Source organism: Syngnathus leptorhynchus, unplaced genomic scaffold, assembly GCF_054491065.1.
Source record: "Syngnathus leptorhynchus isolate UIUO unplaced genomic scaffold, UIUO_Slep HiC_scaffold_434, whole genome shotgun sequence".
Taxonomy (NCBI): Eukaryota; Metazoa; Chordata; class Actinopteri; order Syngnathiformes; family Syngnathidae; genus Syngnathus; species Syngnathus leptorhynchus.
In genome coordinates, this window is record NW_028232377.1 from 10001 (window position 1) to 30000 (window position 20000).

Consider the following 20000-nt stretch of genomic DNA (forward strand, 5'->3'; position numbering starts at 1 on the left):
GAGCCGAGGCCGATGGAGGCCCTACCAAGGCGGGTCATGAGTGCCAGTCGGTCAGTTGGGTGAGGGGGTACTCGGAGGCCCACCGGGAGCAGACGGGCGACCGGGGATGGGGGGCGTACGCGGGCGGGCGCCGGGAGAAGACGGCCCGTCCGGGGTCGAATCTCGGCCTGTGTTTTCGGAGCCGGCCGGGCCTCACGCTCCCTCCTTGGATGGACAACATTCGTAGTTGACACTTTGTGTCATTTTATCCGAGCGGGCGGGCGCCTCGAGAGGCGGACCGTCCGGGGCGACTCTCGGCCTGTGTTTTCGGAGCCGGCCGGGCCTCACGCTCCCTCCTTGGATGGACAACATTCGTAGTTGACACTTTGTGTCATTTTATCCGAGCGGACGGGCGCCGCGAGGCGGACCGTCCGGGGCGACTCTCGGCCTGTGTTTTCGGAGCCGGCCGGGCATCACGCTCCCTCCTTGGATGGACAACATTCGTAGTTGACACTTTGTGTCATTTTATCCGAGCAGACGGGCGCCGCGAGGCGACCGTCCGGGGCGACTCTCGGCCTGTGTTTAAGGAGCCGGCCGGGCATCACGCTCCTTCCTTGGATGGACAACATTCGTAGTTGACACTTTGTGTCATTTTATCCGAGCGGGCGGGCGCCGCGAGGCGGACCGTCCGGGGCGACTCTCGGCCTGTATTTAAGGAGCCGGCCGGGCATCACGCTCCTTCCTTGGATGGACAACATTCGCAGTTGACACTTTGTGTCATTTTATCCGAGCAGACGGGCGCCGCGAGGCGGACCGTCCGGGGCGACTCTCGGCCTGTGTTTTCGGAGCCGGCCGGGCATCACGCTCCCTCCTTGGATGGACAACATTCGTAGTTGACACTTTGTGTCATTTTATCCGAGCAGACGGGCGCCGCGAGGCGGACCGTCCGGGGCGACTCTCGGCCTGTGTTTAAGGAGCCGGCCGGGCATCACGCTCCTTCCTTGGATGGACAACATTCGCAGTTGACACTTTGTGTCATTTTATCCGAGCAGACGGGCGCCGCGAGGCGGACCGTCCGGGGCGACTCTCGGCCTGTGTTTTCGGAGCCGGCCGGGCATCACGCTCCCTCCTTGGATGGACAACATTCGTAGTTGACACTTTGTGTCATTTTATCCGAGCAGACGGGCGCCGCGAGGCGACCGTCCGGGGCGACTCTCGGCCTGTGTTTAAGGAGCCGGCCGGGCATCACGCTCCTTCCTTGGATGGACAACATTCGCAGTTGACACTTTGTGTCATTTTATCCGAGCAGACGGGCGCCGCGAGGCGGACCGTCCGGGGCGACTCTCGGCCTGTGTTTTCGGAGCCGGCCGGGCATCACGCTCCCTCCTTGGATGGACAACATTCGTAGTTGACACTTTGTGTCATTTTATCCGAGCAGACGGGCGCCGCGAGGCGACCGTCCGGGGCGACTCTCGGCCTGTGTTTAAGGAGCCGGCCGGGCATCACGCTCCTTCCTTGGATGGACAACATTCGTAGTTGACACTTTGTGTCATTTTATCCGAGCGGGCGGGCGCCGCGAGGCGGACCGTCCGGGGCGACTCTCGGCCTGTATTTAAGGAGCCGGCCGGGCATCACGCTCCTTCCTTGGATGGACAACATTCGCAGTTGACACTTTGTGTCATTTTATCCGAGCAGACGGGCGCCGCGAGGCGGACCGTCCGGGGCGACTCTCGGCCTGTGTTTTCGGAGCCGGCCGGGCATCACGCTCCCTCCTTGGATGGACAACATTCGTAGTTGACACTTTGTGTCATTTTATCCGAGCAGACGGGCGCCGCGAGGCGGACCGTCCGGGGCGACTCTCGGCCTGTGTTTAAGGAGCCGGCCGGGCATCACGCTCCTTCCTTGGATGGACAACATTCGCAGTTGACACTTTGTGTCATTTTATCCGAGCAGACGGGCGCCGCGAGGCGGACCGTCCGGGGCGACTCTCGGCCTGTGTTTTCGGAGCCGGCCGGGCATCACGCTCCCTCCTTGGATGGACAACATTCGTAGTTGACACTTTGTGTCATTTTATCCGAGCAGACGGGCGCCGCGAGGCGACCGTCCGGGGCGACTCTCGGCCTGTGTTTAAGGAGCCGGCCGGGCATCACGCTCCTTCCTTGGATGGACAACATTCGTAGTTGACACTTTGTGTCATTTTATCCGAGCGGGCGGGCGCCGCGAGGCGGACCGTCCGGGGCGACTCTCGGCCTGTGTTTAAGGAGCCGGCCGGGCATCACGCTCCTTCCTTGGATGGACAACATTCGCAGTTGACACTTTGTGTCATTTTATCCGAGCAGACGGGCGCCGCGAGGCGGACCGTCCGGGGCGACTCTCGGCCTGTGTTTTCGGAGCCGGCCGGGCATCACGCTCCCTCCTTGGATGGACAACATTCGTAGTTGACACTTTGTGTCATTTTATCCGAGCAGACGGGCGCCGCGAGGCGGACCGTCCGGGGCGACTCTCGGCCTGTGTTTAAGGAGCCGGCCGGGCATCACGCTCCTTCCTTGGATGGACAACATTCGCAGTTGACACTTTGTGTCATTTTGTTCGGCCTGTGTTTAAGGAGGCGGCCGTCCTCCACTCGGTCCGTGTTTAAGGAGCGACACTCGCGCTCCGGTTCGGCCTGTATTTAGGGAGGCGGCCGTCCTCCGCTTGGTCTGTGTTAAGGGCGACACTCGGTCCATGTTTGAGGAGCCTGGCCCTGACGCTCCTCTCCGGCCTGTGTTTAAGGAGGCGGCCGTCCTCCCCTTGGTCTGTGTTAAGGGCGACACTCGGTCCATGTTTGAGGAGCCTGGCCCTGACGCTCCTCTCCGGCCTGTGTTTAAGGAGGCGGCCGTCCTCCCCTTGGTCTGTGTTAAGGGCGACACTCGGTCCATGTTTGAGGAGCCTGGCCCTGACGCTCCTCTCCGGCCTGTGTTTAGGGAGGCGGCCGTCCTCCCCTTGGTCTGTGTTAAGGGCGACACTCGGTCCATGTTTGAGGAGCCTGGCCCTGACGCTCCTCTCCGGCCTGTGTTTAAGGAGGCGGCCGTCCTCCCCTTGGTCCGTGTTAAGGGCGACACTCGGTCCATGTTTGAGGAGCCTGGCCCTGACGCTCCTCTCCGGCCTGTGTTTAAGGAGGCGGCCGTCCTCCCCTTGGTCTGTGTTAAGGGCGACACTCGGTCCATGTTTGAGGAGCCTGGCCCTGACGCTCCTCTCCGGCCTGTGTTTAAGGAGGCGGCCGTCCTCCCCTTGGTCTGTGTTAAGGGCGACACTCGGTCCATGTTTGAGGAGCCTGGCCCTGACGCTCCTCTCCGGCCTGTGTTTAAGGAGGCGGCCGTCCTCCCCTTGGTCTGTGTTAAGGGCGACACTCGGTCCATGTTTAAGGAGCCGGCCCTGACGCTCCTCTTCGGCCTGTGTTTAAGGAGGCGGCCGTCCTCCACTTCCTTCCATGCACCACCACATTCGCAGTTGACACTTTGCCATTTTTTCAGAGAGGTGACACTTAGTCGTTTTTTCGAAAGTTGACACTTAGTCGTTTTTTCGAAAGTTGACACTTTGCCGTTTTTTCAGAGAGGCGACACTTAGTCGTTTTTTCGAAAGTTGACACTTAGCCGTTTTTTCGAAAGTTGACACTTAGCCGTTTTTTCGAAAGTTGACACTTAGCCGTTTTTTCGAAAGTTGACACTTAGTCACTTTTTCGCCACAGTGACACCTCCAGCGCGTGCCACGGCGCTTTTCAGGTCTTCTATCCGACCTTGTGCTGTCGAGGACGGCGTGTCCGACGCCGTGGGGAGACCAGCACCATCTCCTCCATACTCGTAAACGGGGTGCTTTGGAAAACGGGGGGAAAGTCGATGAGTACACTGACTACTGGGACCATTTCATTGTACTCTGGCGCACCTGAAGACCAAAAAAGGTACTGCACCTTAGCCCGGGTACCTCACCCCCTGGTACCTCGAGGAGAACTTAGAAAAATTTCGACAAATTTTTGGTGAGCTCCAGGGAGAGAGGCTGATTTTTCGCTTTTTGAGGCCGACCGCCGAACCGGCGCGGGGCGGACTCACAAGCCCCCCAGAGCCGTGGGCACTTAGTCGTTTTTTCAGAGAGGCGACACTTAGTCGTTTTTTCAGAGGCGACACTTAGTCGTTTTTTCGAAAGTTGACACTTAGCCGTTTTTTCGAAAGTCGACACTTAGCCGTTTTTTTGGAAAGTTGACACTTAGTCGTTTTTTCGAAAGTTGACACTTAGTCGTTTTTTCGCCACAATTGGCTCTGAGCTCCAGGGGGAGAGCCTGGTTTTGCCTTATTTCAGGCCGGCTGGGGAACCGGCGCGGGTCGGATGCACGAGCCCGGCAGAGCCGTGGGCACTTAGAAAATTTTCGCCGATTAAGCTGGGACCTCCAGGCGGAGACCGGCATTCCTCGTCCTCGGGGTTCGACCCAGGAACCGGCGCTGGGCAGACGCCGTAGCCACGCAGAGCCGTGGGCACTTAGAAAATATTCGCCAAGTTGGCTCTGAGCTCCAGGCGGAGAGGCTGGTTTTGCCTTATTTCAGGCCGGCTGGGGAACCGGCGCGGGTCGGATGCACGAGCCCGCAGAGCCGTGGGCACTTTGCCATTTTCTCAGAGTCGACACTTAGTCGTTTTTTCAGAGAGGCGACACTCTGTCGTTTTTTCGAAAGTTGACACTTTGCCGTTTTTTCAGAGAGGCGACACTTAGCCGTTTTTTCGAAAGTTGACACTTAGCCGTTTTTTCGAAAGTCGACACTTAGCCGTTTTTTCAGAGATGTGACACTTTGCCGTTTTTTCGAAAGTCGACACTTAGCCGTTTTTTCAGAGATGTGACACTTAGAAACTTTTTGCCAAGTTGGCTGTGAGCTCCAGGAGGAGACCGTTATTTTTCGTCATTCGAGGCCGACTGCGGAACCGGCGCTGGGCGGACGCCAAAGCTCGGCAGGGCCGTGGGCACTTAGAAACTTTTTGCCAAGTTGGCTGTGAGCTCCAGGAGGAGACCGTTATTTTTCGTCATTCGAGGCCGACTGCGGAACCGGCGCTGGGCGGACGCCAAAGCTCGGCAGGGCCGTGGGCACTTAGAAACTTTTTGCCAAGTTGGCTGTGAGCTCCAGGAGGAGACCGTTATTTTTCGTCATTCGAGGCCGACTGCGGAACCGGCGCTGGGCGGACGCCAAAGCTCGGCAGGGCCGTGGGCACTTAGAAACTTTTTGCCAAGTTGGCTGTGAGCTCCAGGAGGAGACCGTTATTTTTCGTCATTCGAGGCCGACTGCGGAACCGGCGCTGGGCGGACGCCAAAGCTCGGCAGGGCCGTGGGCACTTAGAAACTTTTTGCCAAGTTGGCTGTGAGCTCCAGGAGGAGACCGTTATTTTTCGTCATTCGAGGCCGACTGCGGAACCGGCGCTGGGCGGACGCCAAAGCTCGGCAGGGCCGTGGGCACTTAGAAACTTTTTGCCAAGTTGGCTGTGAGCTCCAGGAGGAGACCGTTATTTTTCGTCATTCGAGGCCGACTGCGGAACCGGCGCTGGGCGGACGCCAAAGCTCGGCAGGGCCGTGGGCACTTAGAAACTTTTTGCCAAGTTGGCTGTGAGCTCCAGGAGGAGACCGTTATTTTTCGTCATTCGAGGCCGACTGCGGAACCGGCGCTGGGCGGACGCCAAAGCTCGGCAGGGCCGTGGGCACTTAGAAACTTTTTGCCAAGTTGGCTGTGAGCTCCAGGAGGAGACCGTTATTTTTCGTCATTCGAGGCCGACTGCGGAACCGGCGCTGGGCGGACGCCAAAGCTCGGCAGGGCCGTGGGCACTTAGAAACTTTTTGCCAAGTTGGCTGTGAGCTCCAGGAGGAGACCGTTATTTTTCGTCATTCGAGGCCGACTGCGGAACCGGCGCTGGGCGGACGCCAAAGCTCGGCAGGGCCGTGGGCACTTAGAAACTTTTTGCCAAGTTGGCTGTGAGCTCCAGGAGGAGACCGTTATTTTTCGTCATTCGAGGCCGACTGCGGAACCGGCGCTGGGCGGACGCCAAAGCTCGGCAGGGCCGTGGGCACTTAGAAACTTTTTGCCAAGTTGGCTGTGAGCTCCAGGAGGAGACCGTTATTTTTCGTCATTCGAGGCCGACTGCGGAACCGGCGCTGGGCGGACGCCAAAGCTCGGCAGGGCCGTGGGCACTTAGAAACTTTTTGCCAAGTTGGCTGTGAGCTCCAGGAGGAGACCGTTATTTTTCGTCATTGGAGGCCGGCTGCAGAACCGGCGCGGGTCGGATGCACGAGCCCGCAGAGCCGTGGGCACTTTGCCACTTTTTCGCCACAATTGGCTGTGAGCTCCAGGAGGAGACCGTTATTTTTCGTCATTCTAGGCCGGCTGCAGAACCGGCGCGGGTCGGATGCACGAGCCCGCAGAGCCGTGGGCACTTTGCCACTTTTTCGCCACAATTGGCTGTGAGCTCCAGGAGGAGACCGTTATTTTTCGTCATTCTAGGCCGGTTGCAGAACCGGCGCGGCTCGGATGCACGAGCCCGCAGAGCCGTGGGCACTTAGAAAATTTTCAGAGAGGCGACACTTTGCCATTTTTTCAGAGAGGTGACACTTAGTCGTTTTTTCGAAAGTTGACACTTAGCCGTTTTTTCGAAAGTTGACACTTAGTCGTTTTTTCGAAAGTTGACACTTAGTCGTTTTTTCGCCAAAGTGCCCACCTCCAGCGCGTGCCACGGCGCTTTCCAGGTCTTCTATCCGACCTTGTGCTGTCGAGGACGGCGTGTCCGACGCCGTGGGGAGACCAGCACCATCTCCTCCATACTCGTAAACGAGGTGCTTTGGAAAACGGGGGGAAAGTCGATGAGTACACTGACTACTGGGACCATTTCATTGTACTCTGGCGCACCTGAAGACCAAAAAAGGTACTGCACCTTAGCCCGGGTACCTCACCCCCTGGTACCTCGAGGTGAGCTCCAGGGAGAGAGGCTGATTTTTTGCTTTTTGAGGCCGACCACCGAACCGGCGCGGGGCGGACTCACAAGCCCCGCAGAGCCGTGGGCACTTAGTCGTTTTTTCGAAAGTTGACACTTAGTCGTTTTTTCGCCGATTTTGCTGGGACCTCCAGGCGAGGACCGGCGTTTTTCGTCTTCCGGGTCCGACCCGGGAACCAGCGCCGAGCGGACACATTCGCTCGCTAGTGCCGTTGGCACTTAGAAAATTTTTCGTTTGTCATGAGCTCCGGGCGGAGACCGGCGTTTTTCGTCTTCCGGGTCCGACCCGGGAACCAGCGCCGAGCGGACACATTCGCTCGCAAGTGCCGTTGGCACTTAGAAAATTTTTCGTTTGTCATGAGCTCCGGGCGGAGAGCGGCGTTTTTCGTCTTCCGGGTTCGACCCGGGAACCAGCGCCGAGCGGACACATTCGCTCGCTAGTGCCGTTGGCACTTAGAAAATTTTTCGTTTGTCATGAGCTCCGGGCGGAGAGCGGCGTTTTTCGTCTTCCGGGTTCGACCCGGGAACCAGCGCCGAGCGGACACATTCGCTCGCTAGTGCCGTTGGCACTTAGAAAATTTTTCGTTTGTCATGAGCTCCGGGCGGAGAGCGGCGTTTTTCGTCTTCCGGGTTCGACCCGGGAACCAGCGCCGAGCGGACACATTCGCTCGCTAGTGCCGTTGGCACTTAGAAAATTTTTCGTTTGTCATGAGCTCCGGGCGGAGAGCGGCGTTTTTCGTCTTCCGGGTTCGACCCGGGAACCAGCGCCGAGCGGACACATTCGCTCGCTAGTGCCGTTGGCACTTAGAAAATTTTTCGTTTGTAATGAGCTCCGGGCGGAGAGCGGCGTTTTTCGTCTTCCGGGTTCGACCCGGGAACCAGCGCCGAGCGGACACATTCGCTCGCTAGTGCCGTTGGCACTTAGAAAATTTTTCGTTTGTCATGAGCTCCGGGCGGAGAGCGGCGTTTTTCGTCTTCCGGGTTCGACCCGGGAACCAGCGCCGAGCGGACACATTCGCTCGCTAGTGCCGTTGGCACTTAGAAAATTTTTCGTTTGTCATGAGCTCCGGGCGGAGAGCGGCGTTTTTCGTCTTCCGGGTTCGACCCGGGAACCAGCGCCGAGCGGACACATTCGCTCGCTAGTGCCGTTGGCACTTAGAAAATTTTTCGTTTGTCATGAGCTCCGGGCGGAGAGCGGCGTTTTTCGTCTTCCGGGTTCGACCCGGGAACCAGCGCCGAGCGGACACATTCGCTCGCTAGTGCCGTTGGCACTTAGAAAATTTTTCGTTTGTCATGAGCTCCGGGCGGAGACCGGCATTTTTCGTCATTCGAGGCCGACGGGGGAACCAGCCGGAGCGGACACGTTTGCTCGGAAGAGCCGTTGGCACTTAGAAAAAATTCCGTGTCTCGTGAGCTCCAGGGGGGACAGGCTGGTTTTATTCATCCGTAGCCGACATGGGAACCAGCGCGGAGCGGATTGGTGTTGCGCTGCCATATACCTCATCTCTCTCAAGAGTCCCCCCCTTATACGTGCCGATGGTGTTTTGGAAAACGGGGGGTAACTGGATGAGTACACTGACTAGTGGGACCAAGTACACTAATAGCCCCTGGTACCTAAAATGGAAGTATAGAGGCCGACTTTCGGGCAAGATCACGCCGGGTTAGGCTTCCAGGACCTCGGCTAAGCAATTTTAACGGGTTGCCCGGTTCTTTTTTGAACCAGCCCGGTTCTTTTTTTTTATCCAGCCCGGTTCTTTTTACACTTCCAGCTGGAGCTCGGGAGCGGCTTTTTGCACAAGAACACGCCGTGTTAGGCTTCCAGGACCTCGGCTAAGCAATTTTAACGGGTCCCCCGGTTCTTTTTTGATCCAGCCCGGTTCTTTTTTTTATCCAGCCTGGTTCTTTTTACACTTCCAGCTGGAGCTCGGGAGCGGCTTTTTGCACAAGAACACGCCGTGTTAGGCTTCCAGGACCTCGGCTAAGCAATTTTAACGGGTCGCCCGGTTCTTTTTTGATCCAGCCCGGTTCTTTTTTTTATCCAGCCCGGTTCTTTTTACACTTCCAGCTGGAGCTCGGGAGCGGCTTTTTGCACAAGATCACGCCGTGTTAGGCTTCCAGGACCTCGGCTAAGCAATTTTAACGGGTCGCCCGGTTCTTTTTTGATCCAGCCCGGTTCTTTTTTTTATCCAGCCTGGTTCTTTTTACACTTCCAGCTGGAGCTTGGGAGCGGCTTTTTGCACAAGAACACGCCGTGTTAGGCTTCCAGGACCTCGGCTAAGCAATTTTAACGGGTCGCCCGGTTCTTTTTTGATCCAGCCCGGTTCTTTTTTTTATCCAGCCTGGTTCTTTTTACACTTCCAGCTGGAGCTCGGGAGCGGCTTTTTGCACAAGATCACGCCGTGTTAGGCTTCCAGGACCTCGGCTAAGCAATTTTAACGGGTCGCCCGGTTCTTTTTTGATCCAGCCCGGTTCTTTTTTTATCCAGCCCGGTTCTTTTTACACTTCCAGCTGGAGCTCGGGAGCGGCTTTTTGCACAAGATCACGCCGTGTTAGGCTTCCAGGACCTCGGCTCAGCAATTTTAACGGGTCGCCCGGTTCTTTTTTGATCCAGCCCGGTTCTTTTTTTTATCCAGCCTGGTTCTTTTTACACTTCCAGCTGGAGCTCGGGAGCGGCTTTTTGCACAACAACACGCCGTGTTAGGCTTCCAGGACCTCGGCTAAGCAATTTTAACGGGTCGCCCGGTTCTTTTTTGATCCAGCCCGGTTCTTTTTTTATCCAGCCCGGTTCTTTTTACACTTCCAGCTGGAGCTCGGGAGCGGCTTTTTGCACAAGATCACGCCGTGTTAGGCTTCCAGGACCTCGGCTAAGAAATTTTAACGGGTCGCCCGGTTCTTTTTTTGATCCAGCCCGGTTCTTTTTTTATCCAGCCCGGTTCTTTTTACACTTCCAGCTGGAGCTCGGGAGCGGCTTTTTGCACAAGATCACGCCGTGTTAGGCTTCCAGGACCTCGGCTCAGCAATTTTAACGGGTCGCCCGGTTCTTTTTTGATCCAGCCCGGTTCTTTTTTTATCCAGCCCGGTTCTTTTTACACTTCCAGCTGGAGCTCGGGAGCGGCTTTTTGCACAAGATCACGCCGTGTTAGGCTTCCAGGACCTCGGCTAAGCAATTTTAACGGGTCGCCCGGTTCTTTTTTGATCCAGCCCGGTTCTTTTTTTTATCCAGCCTGGTTCTTTTTACACTTCCAGCTGGAGCTCGGGAGCGGCTTTTTGCACAAGAACACGCCGTGTTAGGCTTCCAGGACCTCGGCTAAGCAATTTTAACGGGTCGCCCGGTTCTTTTTTTGATCCAGCCCGGTTCTTTTTTTATCCAGCCCGGTTCTTTTTACACTTCCAGCTGGAGCTCGGGAGCGGCTTTTTGCACAAGATCACGCCGTGTTAGGCTTCCAGGACCTCGGCTAAGCAATTTTAACGGGTCGCCCGGTTCTTTTTTGATCCAGCCCGGTTCTTTGTTTTTTATCCAGCCCGGTTCTTTTCACACTTCCAGCTGGAGCTCGGCAGCGGCTATTTGCACAAGATCACGCCGGGTTAGGCTTCCAGGACCTCGGCTAAGCAATTTTAACGGGTCGCCCGGTTCTTTTTTGATCCAGCCCGGTTCTTTTTTTTATCCAGCCCGGTTCTTTTCACACTTCCAGCTGGAGCTCGGGAGCGGCTTTTTGCACAAGATCACGCCGTGTTAGGCTTCCAGGACCTCGGCTAAGCAATTTTAACGGGTCGCCCGGTTCTTTTTTGATCCAGCCCGGTTCTTTTTTTTATCCAGCCCGGTTCTTTTCACACTTCCAGCTGGAGCTCGGCAGCGGCTATTTGCACAAGATCACGCCGGGTTAGGCTTCCAGGACCTCGGCTAAGCAATTTTAACGGGTCGCCCGGTTCTTTTTTGATCCAGCCCGGTTCTTTTTTTATCCAGCCCGGTTCTTTTTACACTTCCAGCTGGAGCTCGGGAGCGGCTTTTTGCACAAGATCACGCCGTGTTAGGCTTCCAGGACCTCGGCTAAGCAATTTTAACGGGTCGCCCGGTTCTTTTTTTGATCCAGCCCGGTTCTTTTTTTATCCAGCCCGGTTCTTTTTACACTTCCAGCTGGAGCTCGGCAGCGGCTTTTTGCACAAGATCACGCCGTGTTAGGCTTCCAGGACCTCGGCTAAGCAATTTTAACGGGTCGCCCGGTTCTTTTTTTGATCCAGCCCGGTTCTTTTTTTGATCCAGCCCGGTTCTTTTTACACTTCCAGCTGGAGCTCGGGAGCGGCTTTTTGCACAAGATCACGCCGTGTTAGGCTTCCAGGACCTCGGCTAAGCAATTTTAACGGGTCGCCCGGTTCTTTTTTGATCCAGCCCGGTTCTTTTTCCACTTCCAGCTGGAGCTCAGCAGCGGCTTTTTGCACAAGATCACGCCGGGTTAGGCTTCCAGGACCTCGGCTAAGCACTTCTAACGGGTCGCCCGGTTCTTTTTTTGAACCAGCCCGGTTCTTTTTACACTTCCAGCTGGAGCTCAGCAGCGGCTTTTTGCACAAGATCACGCCGGGTTAGGGTTCCAGGACCTCGGCTAAGCAATTTTAACGGGCCGCCCGGTTCTTTTTTTGATCCAGCCCGGTTCTTTTTACACTTCCAGCTGGAGCTCAGCAGCGGCTTTTTGCACAAGATCACGCCGGGTTAGGCTTCCAGGACCTCGGCTAAGCACTTCTAACGGGCCCTGGTCCACCCCTGCCAGCGCATTTCAAAACTTGGCATTAATTTCGACCTAAGAGACGAAGTCTGATTTTTTTCTACCACTTGGGCGGCCTTTTTGCACCCAGAACACCCGCACCGGCACCATAAATTCGAAGGGTGCCGAGTGCGTCGGCGCAGATTCTGCGACGGAGTGACACTTCCCTCTTGTGGACATTCGGCGGTAGGTGAAATGCGCACTCGGTCTTCTCTTTTCTTTTCCTTCCAGTGAAACTTTGGCAACATTCTGCGAGCTGCTGGCTTCCAGAACCTCGGCCAAGCAGGTGGAGGATTTTTTTCCACTTCCAGCTGGAGGTGAGGAGGGACTTTTTGGGCAAGATCACGCCGACTTAGCAAGCAAGGTGGAAGTGCCAGCATGCTCCGTGGCTGGAAGTGTGGATGTGCCAGCACCCTCCCTGCCTATGGAAGTGTGGAGCTCCAGCACCCTCCCTGCCTATGGAAGTGTGGATGTGCCAGCACCCTCCCTGCCTATGGAAGTGTGGAGCTCCAGCACCCTCCCTGCCTATGGAAGTGTGGAGCTCCAGCACCCTCCCTGCCTATGGAAGTGTGGAGCTCCAGCACCCTCCCTGCCTATGGAAGTGTGGAGCTCCAGCACCCTCCCTGCCTATGGAAGTGTGGAGCTCCAGCACCCTCCCTGCCTATGGAAGTGTGGAGCTCCAGCACCCTCCCTGCCTATGGAAGTGTGGAGCTCCAGCACCCTCCCTGCCTATGGAAGTGTGGAGCTCCAGCACCCTCCCTGCCTATGGAAGTGTGGAGCTCCAGCACCCTCCCTGCCTATGGAAGTGTGGAGCTCCAGCACCCTCCCTGCCTATGGAAGTGTGGAGCTCCAGCACCCTCCCTGCCTATGGAAGTGTGGAGCTCCAGCACCCTCCCTGCCTATGGAAGTGTGGAGCTCCAGCACCCTCCCTGCCTATGGAAGTGTGGAGCTCCAGCACCCTCCCTGCCTATGGAAGTGTGGAGCTCCAGCACCCTCCCTGCCTATGGAAGTGTGGAGCTCCAGCACCCTCCCTGCCTATGGAAGTGTGGAGCTCCAGCACCCTCCCTGCCTATGGAAGTGTGGAGCTCCAGCACCCTCCCTGCCTATGGAAGTGTGGAGCTCCAGCACCCTCCCTGCCTATGGAAGTGTGGAGCTCCAGCACCCTCCCTGCCTATGGAAGTGTGGAGCTCCAGCACCCTCCCTGCCTATGGAAGTGTGGAGCTCCAGCACCCTCCCTGCCTATGGAAGTGTGGAGCTCCAGCACCCTCCCTGCCTATGGAAGTGTGGAGCTCCAGCACCCTCCCTGCCTATGGAAGTGTGGAGCTCCAGCACCCTCCCTGCCTATGGAAGTGTGGAGCTCCAGCACCCTCCCTGCCTATGGAAGTGTGGAGCTCCAGCACCCTCCCTGCCTATGGAAGTGTGGAGCTCCAGCACCCTCCCTGCCTATGGAAGTGTGGAGCTCCAGCACCCTCCCTGCCTATGGAAGTGTGGAGCTCCAGCACCCTCCCTGCCTATGGAAGTGTGGAGCTCCAGCACCCTCCCTGCCTATGGAAGTGTGGAGCTCCAGCACCCTCCCTGCCTATGGAAGTGTGGAGCTCCAGCACCCTCCCTGCCTATGGAAGTGTGGAGCTCCAGCACCCTCCCTGCCTATGGAAGTGTGGAGCTCCAGCACCCTCCCTGCCTATGGAAGTGTGGAGCTCCAGCACCCTCCCTGCCTATGGAAGTGTGGAGCTCCAGCACCCTCCCTGCCTATGGAAGTGTGGAGCTCCAGCACCCTCCCTGCCTATGGAAGTGTGGAGCTCCAGCACCCTCCCTGCCTATGGAAGTGTGGAGCTCCAGCACCCTCCCTGCCTATGGAAGTGTGGAGCTCCAGCACCCTCCCTGCCTATGGAAGTGTGGAGCTCCAGCACCCTCCCTGCCTATGGAAGTGTGGAGCTCCAGCACCCTCCCTGCCTATGGAAGTGTGGAGCTCCAGCACCCTCCCTGCCTATGGAAGTGTGGAGCTCCAGCACCCTCCCTGCCTATGGAAGTGTGGAGCTCCAGCACCCTCCCTGCCTATGGAAGTGTGGAGCTCCAGCACCCTCCCTGCCTATGGAAGTGTGGAGCTCCAGCACCCTCCCTGCCTATGGAAGTGTGGAGCTCCAGCACCCTCCCTGCCTATGGAAGTGTGGAGCTCCAGCACCCTCCCTGCCTATGGAAGTGTGGAGCTCCAGCACCCTCCCTGCCTATGGAAGTGTGGAGCTCCAGCACCCTCCCTGCCTATGGAAGTGTGGAGCTCCAGCACCCTCCCTGCCTATGGAAGTGTGGAGCTCCAGCACCCTCCCTGCCTATGGAAGTGTGGAGCTCCAGCACCCTCCCTGCCTATGGAAGTGTGGAGCTCCAGCACCCTCCCTGCCTATGGAAGTGTGGAGCTCCAGCACCCTCCCTGCCTATGGAAGTGTGGAGCTCCAGCACCCTCCCTGCCTATGGAAGTGTGGAGCTCCAGCACCCTCCCTGCCTATGGAAGTGTGGAGCTCCAGCACCCTCCCTGCCTATGGAAGTGTGGAGCTCCAGCACCCTCCCTGCCTATGGAAGTGTGGAGCTCCAGCACCCTCCCTGCCTATGGAAGTGTGGAGCTCCAGCACCCTCCCTGCCTATGGAAGTGTGGAGCTCCAGCACCCTCCCTGCCTATGGAAGTGTGGAGCTCCAGCACCCTCCCTGCCTATGGAAGTGTGGAGCTCCAGCACCCTCCCTGCCTATGGAAGTGTGGAGCTCCAGCACCCTCCCTGCCTATGGAAGTGTGGAGCTCCAGCACCCTCCCTGCCTATGGAAGTGTGGAGCTCCAGCACCCTCCCTGCCTATGGAAGTGTGGAGCTCCAGCACCCTCCCTGCCTATGGAAGTGTGGAGCTCCAGCACCCTCCCTGCCTATGGAAGTGTGGAGCTCCAGCACCCTCCCTGCCTATGGAAGTGTGGAGCTCCAGCACCCTCCCTGCCTATGGAAGTGTGGAGCTCCAGCACCCTCCCTGCCTATGGAAGTGTGGAGCTCCAGCACCCTCCCTGCCTATGGAAGTGTGGAGCTCCAGCACCCTCCCTGCCTATGGAAGTGTGGAGCTCCAGCACCCTCCCTGCCTATGGAAGTGTGGAGCTCCAGCACCCTCCCTGCCTATGGAAGTGTGGAGCTCCAGCACCCTCCCTGCCTATGGAAGTGTGGAGCTCCAGCACCCTCCCTGCCTATGGAAGTGTGGAGCTCCAGCACCCTCCCTGCCTATGGAAGTGTGGAGCTCCAGCACCCTCCCTGCCTATGGAAGTGTGGAGCTCCAGCACCCTCCCTGCCTATGGAAGTGTGGAGCTCCAGCACCCTCCCTGCCTATGGAAGTGTGGAGCTCCAGCACCCTCCCTGCCTATGGAAGTGTGGAGCTCCAGCACCCTCCCTGCCTATGGAAGTGTGGAGCTCCAGCACCCTCCCTGCCTATGGAAGTGTGGAGCTCCAGCACCCTCCCTGCCTATGGAAGTGTGGAGCTCCAGCACCCTCCCTGCCTATGGAAGTGTGGAGCTCCAGCACCCTCCCTGCCTATGGAAGTGTGGAGCTCCAGCACCCTCCCTGCCTATGGAAGTGTGGAGCTCCAGCACCCTCCCTGCCTATGGAAGTGTGGAGCTCCAGCACCCTCCCTGCCTATGGAAGTGTGGAGCTCCAGCACCCTCCCTGCCTATGGAAGTGTGGAGCTCCAGCACCCTCCCTGCCTATGGAAGTGTGGAGCTCCAGCACCCTCCCTGCCTATGGAAGTGTGGAGCTCCAGCACCCTCCCTGCCTATGGAAGTGTGGAGCTCCAGCACCCTCCCTGCCTATGGAAGTGTGGAGCTCCAGCACCCTCCCTGCCTATGGAAGTGTGGAGCTCCAGCACCCTCCCTGCCTATGGAAGTGTGGAGCTCCAGCACCCTCCCTGCCTATGGAAGTGTGGAGCTCCAGCACCCTCCCTGCCTATGGAAGTGTGGAGCTCCAGCACCCTCCCTGCCTATGGAAGTGTGGAGCTCCAGCACCCTCCCTGCCTATGGAAGTGTGGAGCTCCAGCACCCTCCCTGCCTATGGAAGTGTGGAGCTCCAGCACCCTCCCTGCCTATGGAAGTGTGGAGCTCCAGCACCCTCCCTGCCTATGGAAGTGTGGAGCTCCAGCACCCTCCCTGCCTATGGAAGTGTGGAGCTCCAGCACCCTCCCTGCCTATGGAAGTGTGGAGCTCCAGCACCCTCCCTGCCTATGGAAGTGTGGAGCTCCAGCACCCTCCCTGCCTATGGAAGTGTGGAGCTCCAGCACCCTCCCTGCCTATGGAAGTGTGGAGCTCCAGCACCCTCCCTGCCTATGGAAGTGTGGAGCTCCAGCACCCTCCCTGCCTATGGAAGTGTGGAGCTCCAGCACCCTCCCTGCCTATGGAAGTGTGGAGCTCCAGCACCCTCCCTGCCTATGGAAGTGTGGAGCTCCAGCACCCTCCCTGCCTATGGAAGTGTGGAGCTCCAGCACCCTCCCTGCCTATGGAAGTGTGGAGCTCCAGCACCCTCCCTGCCTATGGAAGTGTGGAGCTCCAGCACCCTCCCTGCCTATGGAAGAGCCACCTCCGCGGGCATGCTGCTCAACCACGCCGGCCCAGAGTTCCAGCCGCTCGGCTACACTCTCTCACAAGCCCCGCCTGGAGCTCCCCAGCCCGCCCCTGGTACCTCAACTACCGAGGCCAGCCGCTCGACCAGGCCGGCCCAGAGTTCCAGCCGCTCGGCTTCACTCTCTCACAAGCCCCGCCTGGAGCTCCCCAGCCCGCCCCTGGTACCTCAACTACCGAGGCCAGCCGCTCGACCACGCCGGCGCAGAGTTCCAGCCGCTCGGATAAGCTCTGCCACTCTCCCGCTAAGCAGCCACCGGTAACGGGGAAATGTCGCCGCCTTGTGGACACGCCCTTGTAAATGAATGGGCTTTCGCACTTAGTGCAATTTTCGCCAGCTCCGTGGCTGCAAGTATGGAGCTATGGAGCCACCAGCCAGGCTGGAGCTCTGGAGCTCTGGAAGTATGGAGCTCTGGAGCTCTGGAGCTATGGAGCTATGGAGCTATGGAGCTATGGAGCTATGGAGCTCTGGGGCTATGGAGCTATGGAGCTATGGAGCTATGGAAGTATGGAGCTATGGAGCTATGGAGCTATGGAAGTATGGAAGTATGGAGCTATGGAGCTATGGAAGTACGGAGCTATGGAGCTATGGAAGTATGGAAGTATGGTAGTATGGAGCTATGGAGCTATGGAGCTATGGAGCTCTGGAGCTCTGGAGCTATGGAGCTATGGAAGTAGGGAGCTATGGAGCTATGGATGTATGGAGCTATGGAGCCACCAGCCAGCCAGGCTGGAGCTATGGAAGTATGGAGCCATGGAGCTCCGGAGCTATGGAAGTATGGAGCTATGGAGCTCTGGTGCTATGGAGCTATGGAGCTCTGGTGCTATGGAGCTATGGAGCTCTGGTGCTATGGAGCTATGGAGCTCTGGTGCTATGGAGCTATGGAGCTCTGGTGCTATGGAGCTATGGAGCTCTGGTGCTATGGAGCTATGGAGCTCTGGTGCTATGGAGCTATGGAGCTCTGGTGCTATGGAGCTATGGAGCTCTGGTGCTATGGAGCTATGGAGCTCTGGTGCTATGGAGCTATGGAGCTCTGGTGCTATGGAGCTATGGAGCTCTGGTGCTATGGAGCTATGGAGCTCTGGTGCTATGGAGCTATGGAGCTCTGGTGCTATGGAGCTATGGAGCTATGGAGCTCTGGTGCTATGGAGCTATGGAGCTCTGGTGCTATGGAGCTATGGAGCTCTGGTGCTATGGAGCTATGGAGCTCTGGTGCTATGGAGCTCTGGTGCTATGGAGCTATGGAGCTCTGGTGCTATGGAGCTCTGGAGCTCTGGAGGTATGGAGCTATGGAGCCACCAGCCAGCACCCTCCGTGGCTGGATCAATGGAAGTGTTTTAGGTACCAGGCAGCCAAAGGGCCGAGGCCTCACGCTCGACCACGCCGGCGCAGAGTTCCAGCCGCTCGGATAAGCTCTGTCACTCACCCGCCGCGCAGCCACCGGTAACGGGGAAATGTCGCCGCCTTGTGGACACGCCGTTGTAAATGAATGGGCTTTCGCACTTAGTGCAATTTTAGCCAACTCTCTGACTGGAGCTATGGAAGTATGGAGCTATGGAGCCACCAGCCACCCAGGCTGGAGCTATGGAGCTATGGAGCTCTGGTGCTATGGAGCTATGGAGCTCTGGTGCTATGGAGCTATGGAGCTCTGGTGCTATGGAGCTATGGAGCTCTGGTGCTATGGAGCTATGGAGCTCTGGTGCTATGGAGCTATGGAGCTCTGGTGCTATGGAGCTATGGAGCTCTGGTGCTATGGAGCTATGGAGCTCTGGTGCTATGGAGCTATGGAGCTCTGGTGCTATGGAGCTATGGAGCTCTGGTGCTATGGAGCTATGGAGCTCTGGTGCTATGGAGCTATGGAGCTCTGGTGCTATGGAGCTATGGAGCTCTGGTGCTATGGAGCTATGGAGCTCTGGTGCTATGGAGCTATGGAGCCCTGGAGCCCTGGAGCTATGGAGCCCTGGAGCTATGGAGCTATGGAGCCCTGGAGCTATGGAGCTATGGAGCTCTGGTGCTATGGAGCTATGGAGGTATGGAGCCACCAGCCAGCACCCTCCGTGGCTGGATCAATGGAAGTGTTTTAGGTACCAGGCAGCCAAAGGGCCGAGGCCTCACGCTCGACCACGCCGGCGCAGAGTTCCAGCCGCTCGGATAAGCTCTGTCACTCACCCGCCGCGCAGCCACCGGTAACGGGGAAATGTCGCCGCCTGGCGGACACGCCGTTGTAAATGAATGGGCTTTCGCACTTAGTGCAATTTTCGCCAACTCTCTGACTGGAGCTATGGAAGTATGGAGCTATGGAGCCACCAGCCACCCAGGCTGGAGCTATGGAGCTCTGGAGGTATGGAGCTCTGGTGCTATGGAAGTCTGGAGCTATGGAGCTATGGAAGTATGGCGCTATGGAGCTATGGAGCTCTGGAAGTATGGAGCTATGGAGCTATGGAGCTCTGGAGGTATGGAGCTATGGAGCCCTGGAGCCCTGGAGCTATGGAGCCCTGGAGCTATGGAGCTATGGAGCCCTGGAGCTATGGAGCTATGGAGCCCTGGAGCTATGGAGCTATGGAGCCCTGGTGCTATGGAGCTATGGAGCTCTGGTGCTATGGAGCTATGGAGCTCTGGTGCTATGGAGCTATGGAGCTCTGGTGCTATGGAGCTATGGAGCTCTGGTGCTATGGAGCTATGGAGCTCTGGTGCTATGGAGCTATGGAGCTCTGGTGCTATGGAGCTATGGAGCTATGGAGCTCTGGAAGTATGGAGCTCTGGTGCTATGGAGCTATGGAGCTCTGGTGCTATGGAGCTATGGAGCTCTGGTGCTATGGAGCTATGGAGCTCTGGTGCTATGGAGCTATGGAGCTCTGGTGCTATGGAGCTATGGAGCTATGGAGCCACCAGCCAGCACCCTCCGTGGCTGGATCAATGGAAGTGTTTTAGGTACCAGGCAGCCAAAGGGCCGGGGCCTCACGCTCGACCACGCCGGCGCAGAGTTCCAGCCGCTCGGATAAGCTCTGTCACTCACCCGCCGCGCAGCCACCGGTAACGGGGAAATGTCGCCGCCTGGCGGACACGCCGTTGTAAATGAATGGGCTTTCGCACTTAGTGCAATTTTAGCCAACTCCGTGGCTGCAAGTATGGAAGTATGGAGCTATGGAGCCACCAGCCAGCACCCTCCGCGGCTGGAGCTATGGAAGTATGGAGCTATGGAGCTATGGAGCTATGGAAGTATGGGGCTATGGAAGTCTGGAGCTATGGAGCTCTGGGGCTATGGAGCTATGGAGCTCCGGGGCTATGGAGCTCCGGGGCTATGGAGCTCCGGGGCTATGGAGCTCTGGAGCTATGGAAGTATGGATGATCCAGCACCCTCTGTGGCTGACCGCTGGTGCTCGGGGCCAGTGAACTCGGCACCCGCCTCCGGCGGGTGCCTCGGTGACCGCCGTCGCTTGGGGCCAGTGAACTCGGCACCCGCCTTCGGCGGGTGCCTCGGTGACCGGTTGTCGCTTGGGGCCAGTGAACTCGGCACCCGCCTTCGGCGGGTGCCTCGGTGACCGGTTGTCGCTTGGGGCCGGTGAACTCGGCACCCGCCTTCGGCGGGTGCCTCGGTGACCGGTTGTCGCTTGGGGCCGGTGAACTCGGCACCCGCCTTCGG